The sequence below is a fragment of the Heterocephalus glaber genome, unplaced genomic scaffold (genome assembly GCF_053883595.1).
Source record: "Heterocephalus glaber isolate CG9 unplaced genomic scaffold, H.glaber_assembly_v1.0 deba00001586, whole genome shotgun sequence".
Taxonomy (NCBI): domain Eukaryota; kingdom Metazoa; phylum Chordata; class Mammalia; order Rodentia; family Bathyergidae; genus Heterocephalus; species Heterocephalus glaber.
In genome coordinates this window covers 4768058-4787799 of record NW_028258364.1, presented here as the reverse complement: position 1 = coordinate 4787799, position 19742 = coordinate 4768058, and the positions used below count along the sequence as shown (strand labels likewise).

At 36.3% G+C, this 19742-nt stretch overlaps 1 long non-coding RNA gene and 1 pseudogene across 1 annotated transcript in view; both read right to left on the bottom strand.

Moving 5' to 3' along the window:
- The window catches only part of LOC147823397 (uncharacterized), a 196996-nt gene that overhangs the window by 159318 nt on the left and 17936 nt on the right, over positions 1–19742 (bottom strand). The gene's annotated exons all lie outside the window — the stretch shown is intronic.
- Positions 2349–7335, bottom strand: LOC147823398 (jmjC domain-containing protein 8 pseudogene; annotated as a pseudogene).

Sequence of the window (19742 nt, the reverse complement as noted above, 5' to 3'; positions counted from 1 at the left end):
GGAAGGTACTAGCTGTACCAGACATTGAATATTACAATAAACCTTAAGACAATATGGTATTGCTGAAATGATGGAATTAGACACACACCCAGAAACAGACCCACGCATCTATAAGAACTGAATATTTGACAGAGAAGTCACTGGAAATTGTTCTCTCCCAGGGGAGAGAAAAATGACACTGCATTACTACTTCACACCATAAACAGTAAAGTCCCGGTGAACAAAGAACTTAAAAAAAGAAAATTCTGTTTTTTCCTTATTGTTTGCTGGTTTATCTCTGATACTTAAAAGATATCTTTTGTGAGTTCTTCATAACAACATATTATACTATCTTTTTACCTCTTAATGATATTGTTACTTTATTCTGACTTCTTTCTTTTTTGTTTTTTTTTCTTAATTTTATTGGTACACTTTTGATATACATAATGATCACATGTTCATTGTAGGGAATTTGTACCTGTATATGATATATCTTTATTCTTCTTTTTTCCCCATTCCCCTTCCTTTCCTCCAACCCTTCTTCCTCTCCTTATTTACAAAAGCTGTGTTTCCATTTTTTTTCTTTCTCTGACTCCTTGCTAAGCCCAATATTTATTGTCTATCTAGTCCTTAGACTTATGAACTTCATAAGTGAAACACATTAATTTAATTCTCCTCTGTACATTCACTGCCTAGTAGATTGTTTAATACACTGTACATTTGTTGATTGGTTGAGTTCCAAAGGACCCTTTGTACTGAATTCTAAACACTCTAGTTTTAATTTGATTGTAATACTTAAATACTGTATATAGAAGCATTAAACCAGAGAATACAGCATTTAAATCCATAAAAATCATAGCATATGTGTAAATTAAATTAAATTTCAAAAATGTAAGTATAATACAATTGAAACTAACAAGATGAATTATATATGGCAGATGGTGTTGTCTTGTTATTAAACCTAAAATATTGGGTTTAGTAGTAGAACTATTTGGATTTTTTTTAACTTCAAGTAAACTATATCATTTCCAAGCCATTATCATTGTATATCTTTTTCACAATTGTATTTAGTTGGTTTTTATACAAGATGAACTAAATGCAATAGTTTTTCATTTTATAAATTCAACTAAAGTTAAGAGTCCAGAGTTTTATCGATGTTAAGAATAATATCTGAGTGTCTATTGTTGGAAAGGCACACTGGTAATTCCTTTACTTTTATTAATGCATTCAATTAATCCATTATATTAATTTGTTTTACTTGTTTTAATGATGACATAAAGCCAGAATATAATTACTCTTCCTACATTAAGGCAACTTAGTCACTACCAATTTAAAACCTAATATGTTTTGAATCCCCACTCAGTTTAGGGTTTATATTCAGTCAGTTCAACTATCCATGTTCAAACTCCTTGCTGCCTAAGATTATCCCTTTCTCCTCATCTTCAGGACTACATGTGGATTCTAGTTTCTTTCTTTCTTTCTTTCTTTCTTTCTTTCTTTCTTTCTTTCGCTAATACAGATATGTTTATATTGTAAAATTAAGCTTTGAACTATTTTTTCTGGCTTCTTTTTTTTTTTATGGCTTCTTATTTTGCATTGAGAGAAGCCTTGAATGTACCCATCCTGCCAGAAACAGAAGGCACCTTGTACTAAGCATTAAAACGTCATCATTTCAAATGGGCTCAAAGACAAGCATTCTCAATAAGAGATTTACCAATCATGTATCTGTTGCTGCCTTACAAACTACCCCCCAAATACACTAGATTGAAACTAGGGCAACATCTCTTTCTCTTGATTGTGTAGTTTGGCTACATGACTTGTTTGTGGGTCTCTCCCAGCTCTCTTGCAAAGCTGCATTATTTTAAGGGCTCTACTAGGACCCCAGGATCTATGATGGCCTCACTCACCACTGAAGCCTTTTCTTAGTGAGTGGTTCCTCACAGCAGACTGGTTCCAACCTTCTTACATGGAAACTAAACTCTGAGAAAATGAAGGTGAAACCACAGTTTGTTTAAGTTGTCTGGCCATATTTGATGGGTCAAAGCAAATCACAAAGCCAGCACTGGTTTAATAGCATGGAAAAACAAACCCTACCTTTGAGAGAGGAACAACATGCCATATTATAAATTTGCATGAACAGAGAAAAGCATAAGCCGTTAAGGACAGGTTGCCACTTAAGAAACAATGCAGGGAACCCAGTTACATTTGAATTTCACAAAACCAACAAATTTTTTTTTTAGTGTAACTATGTTCCAAATATGGAACAGGATATACGTATATTAAAAAGAATGTTCATTGTCTATCCAACTCCAAATTTAACTGTTGTGTATTTATCTTGAAACCCTAAATAATTTCCATTATAAAAATAGTTTACAGCAAGCATTAGCTTTTAACCTGTATATAAAGTAGTCATAACTTGGTTTAGGAAGTCTCAGTCAATAAATATTTTTAAATATAAGTATAAAAAGAAAGATTTTAAAGTGTGAGTTTCTGGGAGTTCAGAGCCCCTAATAATTATTAAAGCCTCATCAGTAAAGAAAGTAACAAGACCAGAAAAGTTATTTCTATTCTGCTATGTTATTTTTTTTTATTTATTTGTTCACTAACTTTAGGGAGCAGATTTTATTCATATTCATTATCATTCTCTCCTTCCTTCCCAGTTCATTAAGAGAATGGAAAACTGGTCAATCCCAAAGGTAATGTTCCAGCATTGCTGTGTTGAAGAACTATTCCTTGGAACTCCCCCTGCTTATATCCAAGGGCAATGTCCCTTGGGCCTACCTTCTAGGCTACAAGAGATCTACTGAGATCCCACTCATGACCACAGTGCTTCTGACCTAGAACGGAGCTCATCAATCTATCCAGTAAGAGATTTATTCATAGGGAACAAAGCAACTTCCTAGACAAACATAAACCTTATTTTGCCAGGAACAGCACTAGGTAATATTTACTTTTATCTCTGATTTCCATATTTGTGAGTTCTTTTTTTTTTTTGTACCGGGAATCGAACTTGGGTCCTTGCACTTGCGAAGGAGGCGGCGAAACCACTGAGCTAAATCCCAGGACCTATTTGTGACTTTTGATCATGGTATTACTGAATTCCTTCAGGGTGCATAATTGTGCTCTAGGCCTGCAATGCATGAGATCTTTGTCCCAGATGGGGAAAAAAAAACATCATGAACAGAAATACAAGTACATAAAAACAATAGCATGAAAATTATTTTTCTAGAAGCTGAAGGAAAGGGATAGCTAACATCCAGAAGAGCTTTATTGAAGTGGAGGATTTAGTGAGATCATGTGGCAGACTGAGACCATTGGTGTTCTCTCCTTGTCTGGTCTTCCTCTCTCTCTTCCTTCCTCCTTCCTTCCATCTTTCTTTCCTTCCTTCATTCCTCCCTCCCTTTTTCCCTCCCTTCCTTCCTTTGTTTTGTTTTGTTTTGTTTTTGCAGGACTGAAGATTGAATCCAGGGATTTCATACTGAGCTACATCCTCAGCCCTTTTATGCTATTATTTTTAACTTTGAGACACAATATCCCTAATTTGCTAAATAGCCCAAACTAGGCTCAAACTTGCAATCCTCCCATTTCATCCTCCTAGAGTGCTGAGATTACAAGTGTGTACCACCACACACTACTCTTTCCTTCCTTCTTTACCTATGAAATCCAAAGGGGTTGGCAGAGTGTGTGGTCACCTGCAAAAAAGACTTCATTACCCAGATTCCATGGGGTTTGCTTTCCTTAGCCCTTCTGACGTGCTGATGGTTGGAAAGCTAACAAGATGGCAACTGTAGAATAGCATTCTTAAAACATGAGGTAGAAACTAGGTGCTGAGAGTGGTGGAGAACAAGCCAGAAGGAGCCTTGGTCTATGACACCACACAGTGTCATATGTACCTAAAGTGGGCAGCTCCAGATGTTATTTCTGTAAGAGACAAATAAACAACTCTTCTGTTGAAGATCTCTTTTGAGGATTTTCTACCAAATGAAATAGCACCTATAAATAACAGATATATAGCTTAATGGCAAAATCAACCATTTAATAGGAAAGCAAAACTATGGAAACCAGAATATATTTCCAAAAGAGGAATCATGTTATAATAAGCTTGTTATGACCCAGGGCCATTCAGGCAGGTTTCCAACTGAAGACCAAGGCGATGGGGGAAATATTTGAGACCAACTCTAAATGAGCCTGTCATTTAAGAGATTCATTTTCAAGAAGAGCTCACAGGGTCAAAAAAGAAAAATAAGGATTGTTTTCAGGAAATAGATTGAACCAATTCCTACAAAAATTAGGCTAGAAATAACTACATTCAAAGTTGCAATGAAATTAAGTATAACTTCTAGCCAATTTCTTTTAGCCTCCAAAGACTGCTATAATCAAACTGTAGAATAAGCCAACAAAATATCTAACATGGTACACCATTTTCTTGAATATCAGTCTACACAATGATAAGATAATTAAATTACTAGACTTTTAACAAACCTAATTTTCTGGCTATTTAATTTATTCTTTTTATATTTTTTCAACTGACAAAGCCCCAAATAAACATGTAAAATTCAGCATTACTTAACAATTGAAAAAAAGCAATTTGCAGAAATATCTATTACCATCATCAAGCCATTAATACAACCTGTCAAATAATTCTACAAAGTGTAGAATAGATATTCCTCATTTAATCCTTTTAATCTTTTTCATTTATTGTTTCTAAAGTTGAATTAATCTATTAAACAAGTGTTTAAAATTCTTGGATGATGTCATATTTTTCTTTAATTTCCACCTATCTTTCCACTAAGAATTTTGCTGGCATTTGGGAAGTTCCATTCCAGAAACACTTTATGTTATGACTTCCATATTCAGAAAAGGTAGAGAGGTCTGTAATTAAAATTTTAGAGACTTCTCAGGTGCAAATAATGGCTTCTCTGAGAAACCATGAGGTCTGCTGGGAAATGAAATGGCCCCCACACACCCTTCATGGAAGGGAGGGAGGTGTTCACATTGATTCTTCTGTGACTGAGATAGCAGCAGATTTCACTTAGTTCCCTAGAATCATGAAGTGTTGAAAGCATATCCACAAAGAAATCTTGCAGTATTTATATTTAATTCAAACATTTTCTCTTTAATATAAAGTCTGATATTAAAACTAATTGGCCTAATATTTTTAGAAGATCATAAGACAAAATAATAAACCAAATAGACAAATGGAGGGCCCTAAGACCCTCAGTTCTTTATACAATCATTTATATATAAAACCATCTTGCTTAGCCATTATATGGGTTAGGTTCTCTAGAAGAACACACTCAACAGAACATATACATATTCTAATATACGTACTATATATAGTTAGGTAAGGAAATTTATTAGATAGATTTACAGGATCAGAGGCTGGATAGTTTATAAAGGCTATTTGCATGCTACAGAGCGAGAGGACACATCGTTCCTCAATCCAAGAAGCTGGAAATCCCAGAACAAAAGAATGGAGTGCCAGTCTGAGACTGAAGCCCTCAAGAGCCACTTGTGTGAGTTCGCACTGAAAAGCTGAAGAAACTGGAGTCTGATCTCCAGAGGAGACAGCAGCAGCAAAGGATGCATCTGTTGAAACAGAATGGACCTTTGAAACACAGGCTGACTTCCTCTTCCTCTCTTTTCATTGAGTCCAGCTGCAACCCTATTGAATGGTGCCATCCAAAATTGAGGTGGAACTCCCCCTTAGGTTGGCCTTCATGCCAATTGTCTCATGGGAAACACCCCGTGGACATATCCTGAAGCATTAATCTGTTATCCATCTCTTAATCCCATCAGGTTGGCAGTTAAAATTAACCCTCACAGACATGACCTGGAATGCAGGATTGCTGCTTTTGCTTGCCATCCCACTTACGTAACACGTAGGTAAGGATCATCAACAACGGCTTAATCAAAAAATCCACCAAAAGTTTATTGGTGATGAATACTCCCTTGTCTCTTGGTCTCTGAGGCACTGTTTTCTCTTAGTTTTCTTCTTACCTCACTGAGTCCCTGAAGTGCTGAGAAATTCCAGAGTCTTCCTCATGGCATTTCCCTGTATGGCACATTCCTGATGATTAAGGCCTACACATAAGTTAAAGATTGTCAATTTTATATTACCAGTCTCTAAAACCTCTCCCAAGAGTCATTGCTTGAATACCTGTGGAATTCTCCATGTTTTTCTCTTTCACATCCCCAAAGAAATTAACCTTGTTCAATTACTCTTCCTTCTCTCGTCCGACTTCTATGCAGTACAAATAATATTTATTCTTTTGCTTTTTTCACCAGTATAGGTTTTTATGGAAAGGCTGACATGGGTGCACAGGAAGCTGACAAGGATAGAAAAGCAGATGAGGGTGGGTTGGGTTGAAGCTGCCGCTGCTGCCACTGTTCCTGTAATAAACCTGTACATGGACATATCCTTGTGTGTGGGGGCCTGCCTCTTCTGATTAGCCAAGGAAGGTGGAGATGAAGACACTGGTGTCAAGGTTGAATGTGGCGTGCCACCAGTGGTCAGGGAAATACAGCACCTCACCAGCCGGAATGGTACACTCCAGGGGCCTTTCCGATGGTTCCAAGACTGGGTATGTGTCCCGAAGCCAGGTAAGCGTGGTCTTGTTGGGGTGGAACTTGGAGGTCTTCTCAAGTGGGTAGAGGAACCAGTGCTTATGCCACAGATCACATCCCAGAATCCACCCCAGAGCCAGTTCCTGCAATTCCAGAGCTATAAGCAGGAGTGGTTCCCAGCAAATGAAAGGGAGGTGGGAGTAGTGCTGGAATAGCGATGCCCACTCTCTGAAGTAGTTGTCCCCAAAAAAAGGTACAGTGTGCCCCTATACAGAGAAGCAGGATCTTGGGGATGTAGCAGCTGCTCTACATATTGCTGGAAGGATAGGTCCATTTTGTGATAAGATTAGGTATTGGTGGTGCTGAGCCAGACCACATGGTCCCCAAACAGTGGCCAACAGACTCCCTCTCCAGCACAGGGCCCAGGAACCTCGACTTATCCCTGAGTCCCTGTAGGATGACCAGCCTGAGGAAGCCATAGTGCTGCTGCACGAACTCAGTGTAGGAGAGGTCGGATCATTGCTCCACTGTATAGCGTTCTTCCACGGCCACTTCTGGCCTCCACCCAGCCTGCCGCCACCCCCAGCCTTCCACTGCACAGAAGGACCCCAGCAACACCAGCAGCCATAGTGCCAGCGGCACAGGGGGCCGCACACCCAGAGCCGTGGCCCTCTGGGAACTCCCTGCCTGCACCCCACTCCAAATCCTAATTATTCTACATGTTAAATATCCTTCATGGCCATCATTTCCTCTTTCTTCGTTTTTCTTTTGCAGTACTGAGGATGGAGTTCAGAGCCTTTGCACTGAGCCACACCCCCAGTCTTTTTTGGGGTTTTTTGTTTTTGTTTTTGTTTTTTTGTATGATGAGAAAAGGTGTCATTAAGTTGCTAAATTGCCAGAGCTGGACTCAAACTTGCTATCCTCCTGCCTCAGGCTCCCAGAGTACTGCAATTATAGGTGTGGGTTACTTTGCCTGGCTTTATCACTTAATCTTTATTCTGATTGACCTTTACTCAGCAGTCAGCTGAGCCATTACAGAAATTAAAAGAGAAAGAGACATAAAAAACCTTTTCTAAAAGGTACTCCTGCCTTTCACCTCATTCCATCTCCGTTATGTGATATTTCTGAACTCTCAAATATAGTCGCTTTCTTATTCCAAATTTTACAATAGCTTCTTCTCTTATAATTCAAAACCCATTCCTTTAGAGCAATACAGGAAGATTCCTGTTCTGAGCACCTTTATTTTCTAGATCCTCTGTCACCTTGCCCCCTTGTATCCTTGCTTCTGCCTCCTGGAACACTGATGCCTGCTTTGAACACTACAATATTTCTTGCCTCTGTGCCTTTGAACACGCATATTTCTCTGACTGCAAAATTCTTCTCTTTTTTCCTGAAAAATTCCTTTGCTCATTTTTACCAAGTTACTTTTTCTTGTTCATAAGTAGCTTGAGTTCTTGTATATTTTGGACATTAAACTCCTTATCTGATGTATGATTCACAAATACTGTCTCCCAAATTGTGAGTTGTCTTTCACTCTGTTAATTTTTCCCTTTGCTGGGTAAACAATTTTTAGTTTGATGCAGTCTCATTTGTCATTTTTCTTCTGTTGCCTGTAACTACAGTTAACAATTAATGTATTGCGTATTTCAAAACAGCTAAAATTCTGAAAAGTTCTCAACACAAAAATAAGTATCTGGAATGATTAATATGTTAGAATGATTTATACATACACCAAAACATTACATTGTATTCCATAAATATATATATTACAAATAAAATGAGACAAAAAAACTGAGCCATTTTGTAACCAATAAAGCCACATTCTTCTGCAGGCCTAGTAAATATTTTGTGCATTGAAAATACACACCCACCTGAAGACACAGGCCTACTGTTGAGCTTGCAAGAGTTTAAACAGCAGAACGCAAGAAATTTAGAAAGGATCCAGAAAACCTTGAGCCAACTGTTCATTGTCTCTTCCCCATTATCAATTATCAATCAGAGAGTGGAGAGGAGCTACAAATGCTTGTCCTTTAAATTCTTCTGGAGCTTTAAGAATTTTCCTCTTCCCCATGGATATATGAAGAATAAGGAGGAAGAGTTCTAATCATGTCTTTTGGTTGGCTCTTCACCTACAGTTGGCTTTATACAATAGGGTACACAATTTTGCTTCTTTGATATTTCAAAAGATTAAAAAGTTAGGAGCTGAACTAAAGCCTGACCTTTTTCTTTAGAATGACTTGTTTGACAGTTTAACTATGCAACCATGCATTCAACAAAGATTTAATAGATGCCTCTTATGTTCTTGTTCTTTTGCCCTAGTGATCAAAGACAAACCACTGTCCATGTCCTTAAAGACTGTAGCTAGAAAAACCATCGGTAACCTGAGAATAATAGTAATAATAATAATAATAGAATGTAATACATGAACATTTTACTGTGAACCAAACAAAGAAAGAACAATTAATTGCTGGAAGGAAGGAAAAGAGATGTGGTAATGAAAACTCCACAGATGTAGTGCCATTGTGATACAGCTTTGAGAGATGACTACAAAGAAGTGGGGTGGGAACAAAGACAACCCTTGAAAAGGGACCCCTCACAGGAAAGGCACAAATTCTGCATATATAGCACTTCAGAGGTATTGGACTGCAAGGAGAGTGTGGCACAACATTTAATTTATGTAAGATACTTTCACATTCAACTTAAAATTTATTAAGGCAAGGAAACATACACAGTTTTATAGATTTACGAAGACCTTCCTGTGACTGCCTTGAAAGCGCAAGGTCCTGAGTTCGATCCCCGGTACTGGGGAAAAAGAGACCTAAAGTGAGGCACTTTGAGCTAGTTAGCTTCCAAATGATTTAAAGATTCATTAACCATTAACAAAATGCCTCTTTCATCTTTGGTAGATTTCCAACAGTCATATCTTAGAAGTCTCGCAATTTGAAAGTTGAATATAAGCATTATGTCTATAAGGAACAAAATATTTTGGTTCTGGGTCATTAAAATATTTAGGATAACAAGCTGTTCTCTTGAAACCCCCTAAATTTGGTAGAATACCACTGAGGAATGTGCTCTGTATCTGAAATCGTGAGCGAAATGAAGCAGTGTTCTAAGGAAATCCAATCCCTCTAAAAGGACAAAATGTGACAAAGACTGCTTTTCCAATTAATGCAAATTTCATAACATCAGCAGTGTGCTATATCACTTCTCGGCCTTTTGGCTAAGATCAAGTGTAGCAGTGTGCTGTGCACAGTGTCAAATGGAAAGGTTCTCACAAGTCCCGCGCAGGCTCCATGGGCTCAGAAGGGACAAAGGTGACATTTGCCTCGGGAAGGCTCATCCTTCAGACAGTTCTGCGGGTCTGTGCTGTGCTGGGGAATGTGCTCCTACCTCCTGAAGTTTCTGTCTTTATTAGATACCTTCGTTCAGGACAGCTAGAGTGATAAGAAATTTTTGTTTTGTTCTCATTTGCTTTTTTTCCCTATCCTTTTACACATACACCCCTAGTGATTGAAAAGCCTGACCTGCAAATCTGACAGTTCAACTTATTATCTAGGACTATTTCTAAGTACAAGGTCAACAGTATCTCCGCCTGCATCCTGTGTAATTATAGCATTTGGCTAGCATTGCTGAACAGAGGCTGAAACCCATCGGGTTCTAGTTAATCTCCTTGAGTAACCACATCTGGTTGGCCGGAAGAAAATGATTATGAATAAAGTTGTTTTGTTTCAATAATAAAGATTATTGCTATGCACAGCAAGATGTATCTAAGGCTAAATTTTATCTACCTATGAAGGCTCTATGTACTGTGAAGAAAGAATTGCTTCTGAAAAGTCTTTTTTGCTTAATTTGTTCTCTCCTTCTTCCTTTTCACTCTAAGTGTACCACCAGTCCTGAATTTTCATTTCCCTTCAGTAAGAAACACATATTAACCCTTTGGATGTTTCCCAAACAGATCAAACTAGCAATTTAATGGCTATGAGATCAGAATTCTCCTTTCAAATTAATCTTTAAGTAGAATCTTGCCTGTCTTATTATAAATTGGGTTATCATGCTAATGTTGAGGCTATACATAATTTGCACTACAGACAGAATGATGATGAATTTACTCAATGACATTAGTATGTTCAGTGATATCTGCTGTGGTAAGAGTTGTATATGCAATACATAAAACAGACTCAGTGATTTGGGGAAAACTATGCAAATGAACAACTCTGCACCCTGTCAAATCTAATAATTTTGATCCCTTCTAATAACAAGATGATCATAAAAGAATTTCTTTGGCAACTGTGAAGAGACAGAAATGGTAACAGGGTGGTTAAGAGCACAAATTTAGGAGTTATACCTAGATCTCCCACTCATTGGGCAAATTACTTTATTTCTGTCTGTCTAAATGAATTCAACTTTCAAATGGAGATGATAATAATAGTAGCTGCCAAATGTGGTTGTCATGAGGATTAATGAGTTAACATATCTACAATATTTAGAATAGTGCTTGATGTTTAATAAGCATAACACTCACAGTTTAATAGCATTAAAGCAGCTAAAGAAACAAGATGGCTGTACCTTATTCCTGTTGCATAGTCAGTATGCACAGATTCCAAGATCTTTAGCTCCAAATTCTTCTGTTTGATACTTGACTTCAAGCTATTAACATTTAACCAGAGGCTCATAAATAAAATGAACTATGGTTAAATTCGTCACATTAATGTGTCTACTCATGAGAAAATAAGAATGCACATAAAAATTGTATGCCATGGATTTTGTCTGGAAGAACAGGATGAGAGCAAGAGATGACAAGGGCAGATGATTTGCTACGGGCTGATGAGTCTGGACATGGTGACTCCTAGATGCTTCCCCCAGTGCTATCATTGCCTATGTAGTACATGACTATGGAAGTTCCTCCTCCAAAGGAATCATTTTACTTTCTGAGTTCCCAAGCATACTTTGGCACTCTTGCCTTGACTATTGCTCTGAGTCTTCTTTCTTCATAATTACATCCGTAATGTAAGTGCGTCCAACAATGGTTCTTAATTACATCCTCTTAATTACATACCTACTGCACATGCATGCCAACCCCCCTTTGTCATCAATTAAGTCAATGGGTTAATACCAATCAAAACAAATGCACAGAGACATCAGCAGGAGCTTCTGCATCAACAAACATACGGAAGGATATGCATTTTAAATAATTTGTCTTAGTTGTGGTTTTATTTAGAATGTAGGGAATTGCTTTCCAGTCATGTTATGATGCCTCTTTTTCATCTTTATGATTCTTGTTTGATGTTCTGAAAGATAACACAGGGAAAAGTTTCAGGAGAGATTACAGATGTTCATTGTGTGTTTGCTTATAAGATTCTAAAGCATACATATATTTATATTTTTGATCTTGCAATATCTTTTTATTTTAGCTAGAGATGAGCTGTAAAGTTCAAAATGTTAACACAGTTCCTTTTTCGATACAAAAAGAATTCTTACAATCCATTGGAGAGTCATTATGGAACATTATATAATCTAGAATGAAATCCTGCCTTAAGTGACTATTCTCAACAGAATAAATGTGCTCTTACAAAGGTCAAGGATATTTATTCAAAAATCCTAATGGGAAGATAATTTAAGAATAAATGTATATTTTAAAGTAACAACTATTGTCAATTGAAAGATAAACTCTTTTTCTTTTTAAATTAATGTTTGATTATTTGGAGTATCAAGGGTCCATGTTTTCGGTTGTGGAGAAGGGGCCAGTTGCCAGGCATTGTCTTTTCAGAAGATTATAAATGGCAGATCCTAAGATCTTTTTAACTCCTGAATTCTGTCTCTAGAGGAAAGGAAGAGAATATATGAAATTAAATCCTTTAGAAAAATATTTTTTAAATATTAGAAACTATTCTAAATATCTCATTATGGAAATAAGACCCCCATACGATCATGTTCTTAGTTCATGTGTATTGTGTGTGTGTTTTAGCTATGTTTTCTTTTTAGTAGTTTTTATTACTGCTTGTCTTTCTCTCCCTATAGTGAGCTTCCTGACATCTGTTTTCCATTTTTCTTTAATTTCGACTCATGACCTTTGGCCTACTCTCAGTGTTGGAATTAAAGTTGACATTATCTCTATGCTTTCTCCAAACTGCATAAATTCACATTTTTTACCTTGCCTTGTACTTCAGCATAGGGTTTCTGACCACAAAATCAATTTGTTGCTTATTTAGGAGGAAGCCTCACAATGTTCAAAATGAAGTTCTGCAGCCCTGCAATCTGGGGTTTCAAGGTACTGCCAGGTTTCCAGGGCACCAGAATGTTTGTTCTAGATCTGTGGCTGCGTGGAAAATTGCTCTATCTTAATCCAATGTCCTAGAAAATCCCCAAACCGTGATACAATGTAAAGACCTTTTTATCATTAACATTTATCTCTCCCATAAGGCTGGAGAAGATGATACTAATATAGAATGAGAATTATATTGGAATTGTTTTTTAAAATATTAGGCAAATGAACAGATACTTAACAAACATATATAAAATGTGAAATTATTTACCAAGGTAATGATAAGGTAAAGGGCAATGGTACTAAATGTAATACATACTTCCATACCTTCTTTCTTTTGAATTATAATTTACATTCAAAGAAGTACACAGATCTTTGGTATACAATGTAATAAAATTTCCCATATGTATATACTTCTGTTTCATGCTTTCTTAAGCATAATATACCTACAAAGATTATTGTTCTCTAGATAATCCTTATTCCATACCTATTGTATCACAATATAATAATGTCTTCAAGATCTAATAACATAACTACAACTCTTTCCCCCTACACTGAACCTTGATGGTGATTTATTTTACTTTGGTTCTGTGATTATTAATTGTGATATGTCAACTTGAGTAAGAACCACAAGTTCTGGGTGTGTCTGTGGATGATCAGCAAACTGAGAGGGACAAGACTCACCCCAGATGTGGGTGGCACCAAGAATAGGTTTGTAACTTGGACAGGATAAAAAGTGAAAGAAGGAAATATGTCCCTTTTTTCAGAGAAGATCCAGGTCTTCCCCATTGTTTTTGGATATTGGTCTCCAGTTCCTTCAGCCTACCATCACAGCCTACCAAGGCAAACTCTTGGGCCTTCCAGGGCAGGCTTGAACCAATGACTCTGCAATAAGCTTCCAGGCCTTCGACTTTTGGCTGCTACTGGGTCCTCTGACTCTGCAGTTTGCAGAGGGCCATTTTGGATCATTCCTTCTCTGATCCAGCAGACAGCCACTGAAACTTTTCTGCTTCTGATCCTATAGCCTATCTAATAAAACCGTTATATAATCATAATATATATATATATACATATATATATATACACACACACACATATATATATATATATATATATATATATATAAAATATTGAATCTGCCCCTTTGGGGAACCATAATGCAGATACTTTTTCTTTCCTGTTCATTTCTGCCTCCTTTATTTTTTAACTTACTTATCTTTACATCTCTGGGTTCATATAGGGGCCAAATAAGATGTTCAACAAATACTTACAATAACAAATTGGATATCAGATATTTATATGTATATAATGAACAGTACTAGTAATAATGAATGATAATGGTGAATAATGAATGTATATAATGTATAATGTATATAATGAATAATAATAGTGAACAATACTAAATATTTTGTCCTTAAGAGGCAAGTAATAATAGCTCCGGAAAATTGCAAATTATTTTGCAAATCTAAACTTAGCTCAGGCTTCCTACATTGATATCTTGCAAATTCTACTGATGGTAGAACTACCTTGTACCATTTGACTGAGACTCTGTGCACAACAATGTTTAGGAAGTCTGAATCATTCAGAACCTCAGAGACAAGACAATTGTTGAGAATAGCTAAAGTTATATGAAAAACTATTTAATAACTAGCACAGAGGACATATACAGATTTTATTTCATCTATTTGAAAACTTCAGGCCTTTAAATTTCTTGAGTTTCTTGACTATGTTTGGAATAAGCTAAGAACTGTGCTGTACGATTTTGAAGAATTCTTTGACTACAGAGTTTCTTTACAGCATATAACTTGAACTGGGATGAATTGGAAAGAACTTCCAACCACCTCAAGGTGGGATTGTTACACAAATCATGCAGTTCTAAGACTTTCAGTTGTCACCTCAAGTAACTCCATGTCATGTTCCCCTTTACCCACTCTGTGCTGCTCATGTGAATGTTGAGGGGACATCAAAGGAATGAACAACCCCTGTACATCAGTGTCCAATTTAGTAAAGAGAATATTACAGAGGATTTACACAAACACCAAGAAAAGTAGAATTCACTGATGCCTTAGTCACTTTCCTCATCTTTGGGATAAAATATCCAACAGCTACAACTTAACCCAGGAGAGATTTATTCTGGCTCACATTTTTAGTCCACGTTTGGCCAGCACTAAGATAGAAGTGGCTTGGAAGAAGAGTCTGCTAGAGGAAAGATGCTCACATCAGGGTGGCCAAGGAGCAGAGAGCAAAAGGAGGAGCCAGGAAGGGAGATACACCCCCTCCACTTACAAGGCCTCATCTCCTAACAGCACTCTCAGTTATGAATTTATCAGAGGATAAATATAGTGCCTCCATCATTCAATTATCTTCTAAAAACTGCAAATCTGAACATATGAGACTTTGGAGGGAACATTCTAGAACTAAACTATAACACCCAGGAAGTGAAACCCACAAATAGAGCTCTATTCATCACCCAGGCAAACAATGTGATTACCCAGGGAAGATAGCTGCAGGCTGCAGACCATACCCCTCATTCACTCCAGCCCTGCTTCAACCTGCCGGGACACTCCACAAGATGCAGAATTAACAGCAGTCGCAGCATTTGCACTCATTTTGGAGTAGAAGCAACTAGTTTTGCAAGTTTCTTAAAAATAAATTAATATTTATCTAAACAAAATGTTTCATATACAAATTTTGCTAATTTCTTAATATCAAACAATATATTGCCCCTGAAAAGGTACTTAATAGGATATGATATAATAATTATTTGAAAGACAAAAGTGGGCCTCAAGAAAAACAGCGAATAAGTCTTTTCTTATTTGTCTCATTCTAGAGCAATTATTTTTAATTATCTACTTGTAACATTGCCTGGATCTCTGAATCTTTTTCTTCAAATGAACTCGTACAAAATTCTTTGAAGTAAAAAATTTTTTTAATCTATTAATGCCTTTCTAATTTCTTAAAGAACAATAAGAAAGTAACCAAAACATTTTCCAGAATGTAGAGAAGTATATTAATAAACCAGAAATCTAACAAAAGCTGGATATTTCTGTTTGGCATCACTCTTGTAAAGCAGAACTTTATTTTTGGTTGACTTTGTATTTTTTTTCTTATGCGTCATAAGAATGATTGTCAAAGTAATAAAAGAGGATTATTTTTTGACACCAGAACTATTATACATGAGACTTAAATTATTTTATCTGGCTAATTTCAATAAACCTGTATTTAAATATGATTAAATCCATTTTCACATTCAATTTGTATGACCCCTTGCTCTTCCTTTCCAAGTTTCTTTGTTTCTTCTTGGATATGTCTTATCCTCTACTGCAAAGCTGTGTATCCGGTGTTTATTCACACTTTCTTTTTAAGAAAATGAATGTTGGCACAGCACAGGCATGTATTCAATGCTTGTTTCCTCCTCTTTCTTAAAATAAATGTTCAAAGACAATTCAAAAGTATCAGTGATCTTTTTATCTTGAAACACCTAACGTACTATTTTTAACAATTTCCCAATAGTAAATGGCATTTGTATTGGGCTCACTTTATGTACTTCCCAATTCTGCACATTCTACCTTTTCTTTGTCTTTGCCAATTGCCTTTCTTTCCCATAGTCAAACTCTCTGGACATCCTACCCCAGCATCACCTCATCTTCCAGAAGCACACCTCCTTTGTCTCTCCACAGTTGGAGCTGAATGACCCCCAACAACTGAGCCCTGCCCAGTGGGATTCATGGAGATGCAGCTGATCTGAGGGCTGCATCATGAGCAGGAGTAAAGAACCCAGAAGTGCAAGGAATTAAAAGGAGAAAATAAAGAGACAGAGAGAATGGAAAGTAGAAAAGGAAGGAACTGGTAACACATGTTTGTCAGCCCCCACCCCCCATCTATTAGAGTATGCAGTGTCCCTTGGGGCTTCTCCAGAGACACCTGGTTATGCAATTCTTTCTGGATAAGTTTTGACCCCCCACAGTAATGCAATATGTTGTGTTCCCTTTCCTCCATATCTGCTTCATATCCATTTCTTCTTCTTCTTCCTTTCTTCCTTTCTTCCTTTCTTCCTTCCCTCAGGATTATATTCTCCCAGAAAACACACATAAGTCTGATCACTGGCTCTGGTTTTTCTTTTTTTTCAGACTGGGGTTCAGATGTCATTTTTACTATACTATATTTTTGTTTAAAATATGTTTATATCCTTCACAGCATCTAGCATAGTACATATTATCTACTATTTTGTAAATAAATACCTACATTTCTGCATGAAGATCTACTAGTCTATATATGTATGTATATATATATGTGTGTGTGTGTGTATATATATATATATATATATGTGGATGCACATCTAAACACATCCAAATTGACACCTCAAAGCAGAAACTTATCTTTCATCATTTATCATATGGGAAGTACAAGTATTTGCATTAATGCATTATTTATCCATCAGTGTTCATCAGATAGATGATATTTAGTTGCCCGTGTGATATTGTCAGAATGAGAACATTAATATTCATAGTTTTAAAGTAAAAACATCTAGTTTTATAATATTCATTCTTAACACTTGGTTGTTAGTAATTTTTTCATGCTGCTTCTGCCAAACTTTGAAAACACTGAGCTAGAATTAATTGGTCAGAAGGTATTTGTTACTACATGAAGTGTATTTTTATGCAGCTTTTTTCAGTCAGGACCCTATCTCCAACAGCTGTCTTTATATATACCCGAGTACAAATTCCTTCACCCCAAGATGCTTCCCATTCCATAGATTTGACATACATTAAGTCCACCCAAAATAACCATGGACAACACTCTTTTCAGTTCAGTATCCAAATACTGGTAAACTATCTCTTTATCCTGGTTTTAATTTTAATTTTTCAAAGATGAGAACTGAAATTCAGAGACTGATCAAGGCCATACAATAAAGTGACAAGACTGGAACATGACAAGTATAAATCCTGAAAGTACCTTTTTATAAGTCCTGTAAAACTGATATCAGGATCCCATTTATCCTCTCATGGGCCTTTGCAAAGAAGTAAAACTTCTGCAAGTTAGGTCTGGCTAACTGTGTCTCTTCTCCATAGAGGGTAGACTCCAGTTATCTCTACCTAACTGAAGCACTCTCAGACTCCAGGATTTAAAAGACATCATGTAATCACTGGATACATAGGAAAAACAATAGAAGTCAAGAGTTACTTGTCCTTTGAAATTACCATGGATCTCCTGAAAGTTTTCTCTTAAAGCTAGCAGTAGAGAATTTTGCTGTATATATGATGTAAGCACAACTAGTATCCTGAAATAGCATGTTATAAAGTTGACATTAATAGTACCCTTTATAAATTCACCAAAACTGTGAATGTAAATTCATTTTTACATGACCTCACACTAATCCTGTCTCTGATGATTTCAATGTGTTTGTGTTTAAGTTGAGTTTCTGGAAAACTCAATCCCTTCACCTGGCTAAGGAACTGTAGAACACACTACAAGGTGTGGAGACTGGAATTTAGGGCATAAAATTTATCTCAGAGACCCTTAAATATCTGAAGTCAATTCAATCATCTAAGTGAAATTTGGTACAATGTCAGGAGCCACTGAAGATATTTTTTGAACAGGATAAAGATAATCTTGGAGCTTATTCCCATAGCAGAAGAGTTTGGCACTATGTGTAATAGGAAGAGCAGGGCTGAGAAAATGACTTAAAATGCTACTGAATTGATCTATGCAACTTGGACTGGAAGAATAGTACAGATGCAATGGTCAGAGAAGTATAGAAACTCTGTGACTTGATTTCTTTCTCTTTCCATGTTCCAGCAAAGGCCTCAGAGCTCCCACTGGTCACCATCTTCTGTCATCCTCCCAAAGTAAGGTAAAAGGGAGGAAGAAGCTATGGAGAATTATTGGAGACCACCTTCCTTATCACTGCAAAGGTAAGAATTCTTAGGTTGAATTCTGTTCAATCCAGTTTGAACTACAATCACCCTAGACAAGAGTAAGCTCTCTATTTTTAAAATGAAAGAGCTTGTTGTAAATTCTAGCTTTTAGAATTCTAAATTTGAGGTCTCATACTAGGCTTCTCCTGGATGTAATATAATAGTGATATGGATATGGGTGCTGTTTATTTGGAGTGTGTGTGTATGTGTGTATATGTTTATGTGCCCACTAATTTTATTATGGGTTTAAATGCAATCTATTCTTTCCTGTTTCTCAGACCATCTCTTAATAAAAACAGCTTAAATGATATTTGAAAAGTCAGGTTTTATGTTATTATCATTATGAGATTTGCTTATTATGACTTTTCTTCATCTTTTGTAATTCTCAATTGCAATAAAGCCTCCATTACAAATGTTCTGTTTCCCTGTTGTTTGACCCTTGATTTATTTAATAGGAGCTGATAACATTAAAGTATAGCTAATAACCATAAGACAATTTTAACACCTTCGTGGGGTAATTACTCAAATAAACTTCATTTAAGACTCCAAGGACTATGACAGCCTAGTGACAACATTAACAGAGAACTTAATGCTAAGCCCTTATTGTAACAGTCTACCAAATAGTGGCCACTAGGCTGTTCCTAGGAAATCTGAATCACATAAATACTTATTCACTTAAATTATAACATTTGCATGAAACTTGCTTCATTAATGCATCATTAGAAGATTTAACTGAATTTTTCCAGACCAAAGAAAATAACTTTATTATATTGGCCACTGACCAATTTTTTAAGAAAACTACTAGATGGAGACTCACTTTCAGAAAAATTCAGCTTATTCAACAGTGGCTATGTAACTGAAGAGAGTTACATACTAGTGACTCTGCATTAGAAGAAAAGTTTGGTAACATAACTAAATATTAAAATTTTTTCATTTTTCAAATACAAAATGGAGGACAAAGAACTTCTAAATGAAAATGTGGAATCAATAAACTAAATTCAGCTCACACACAATGA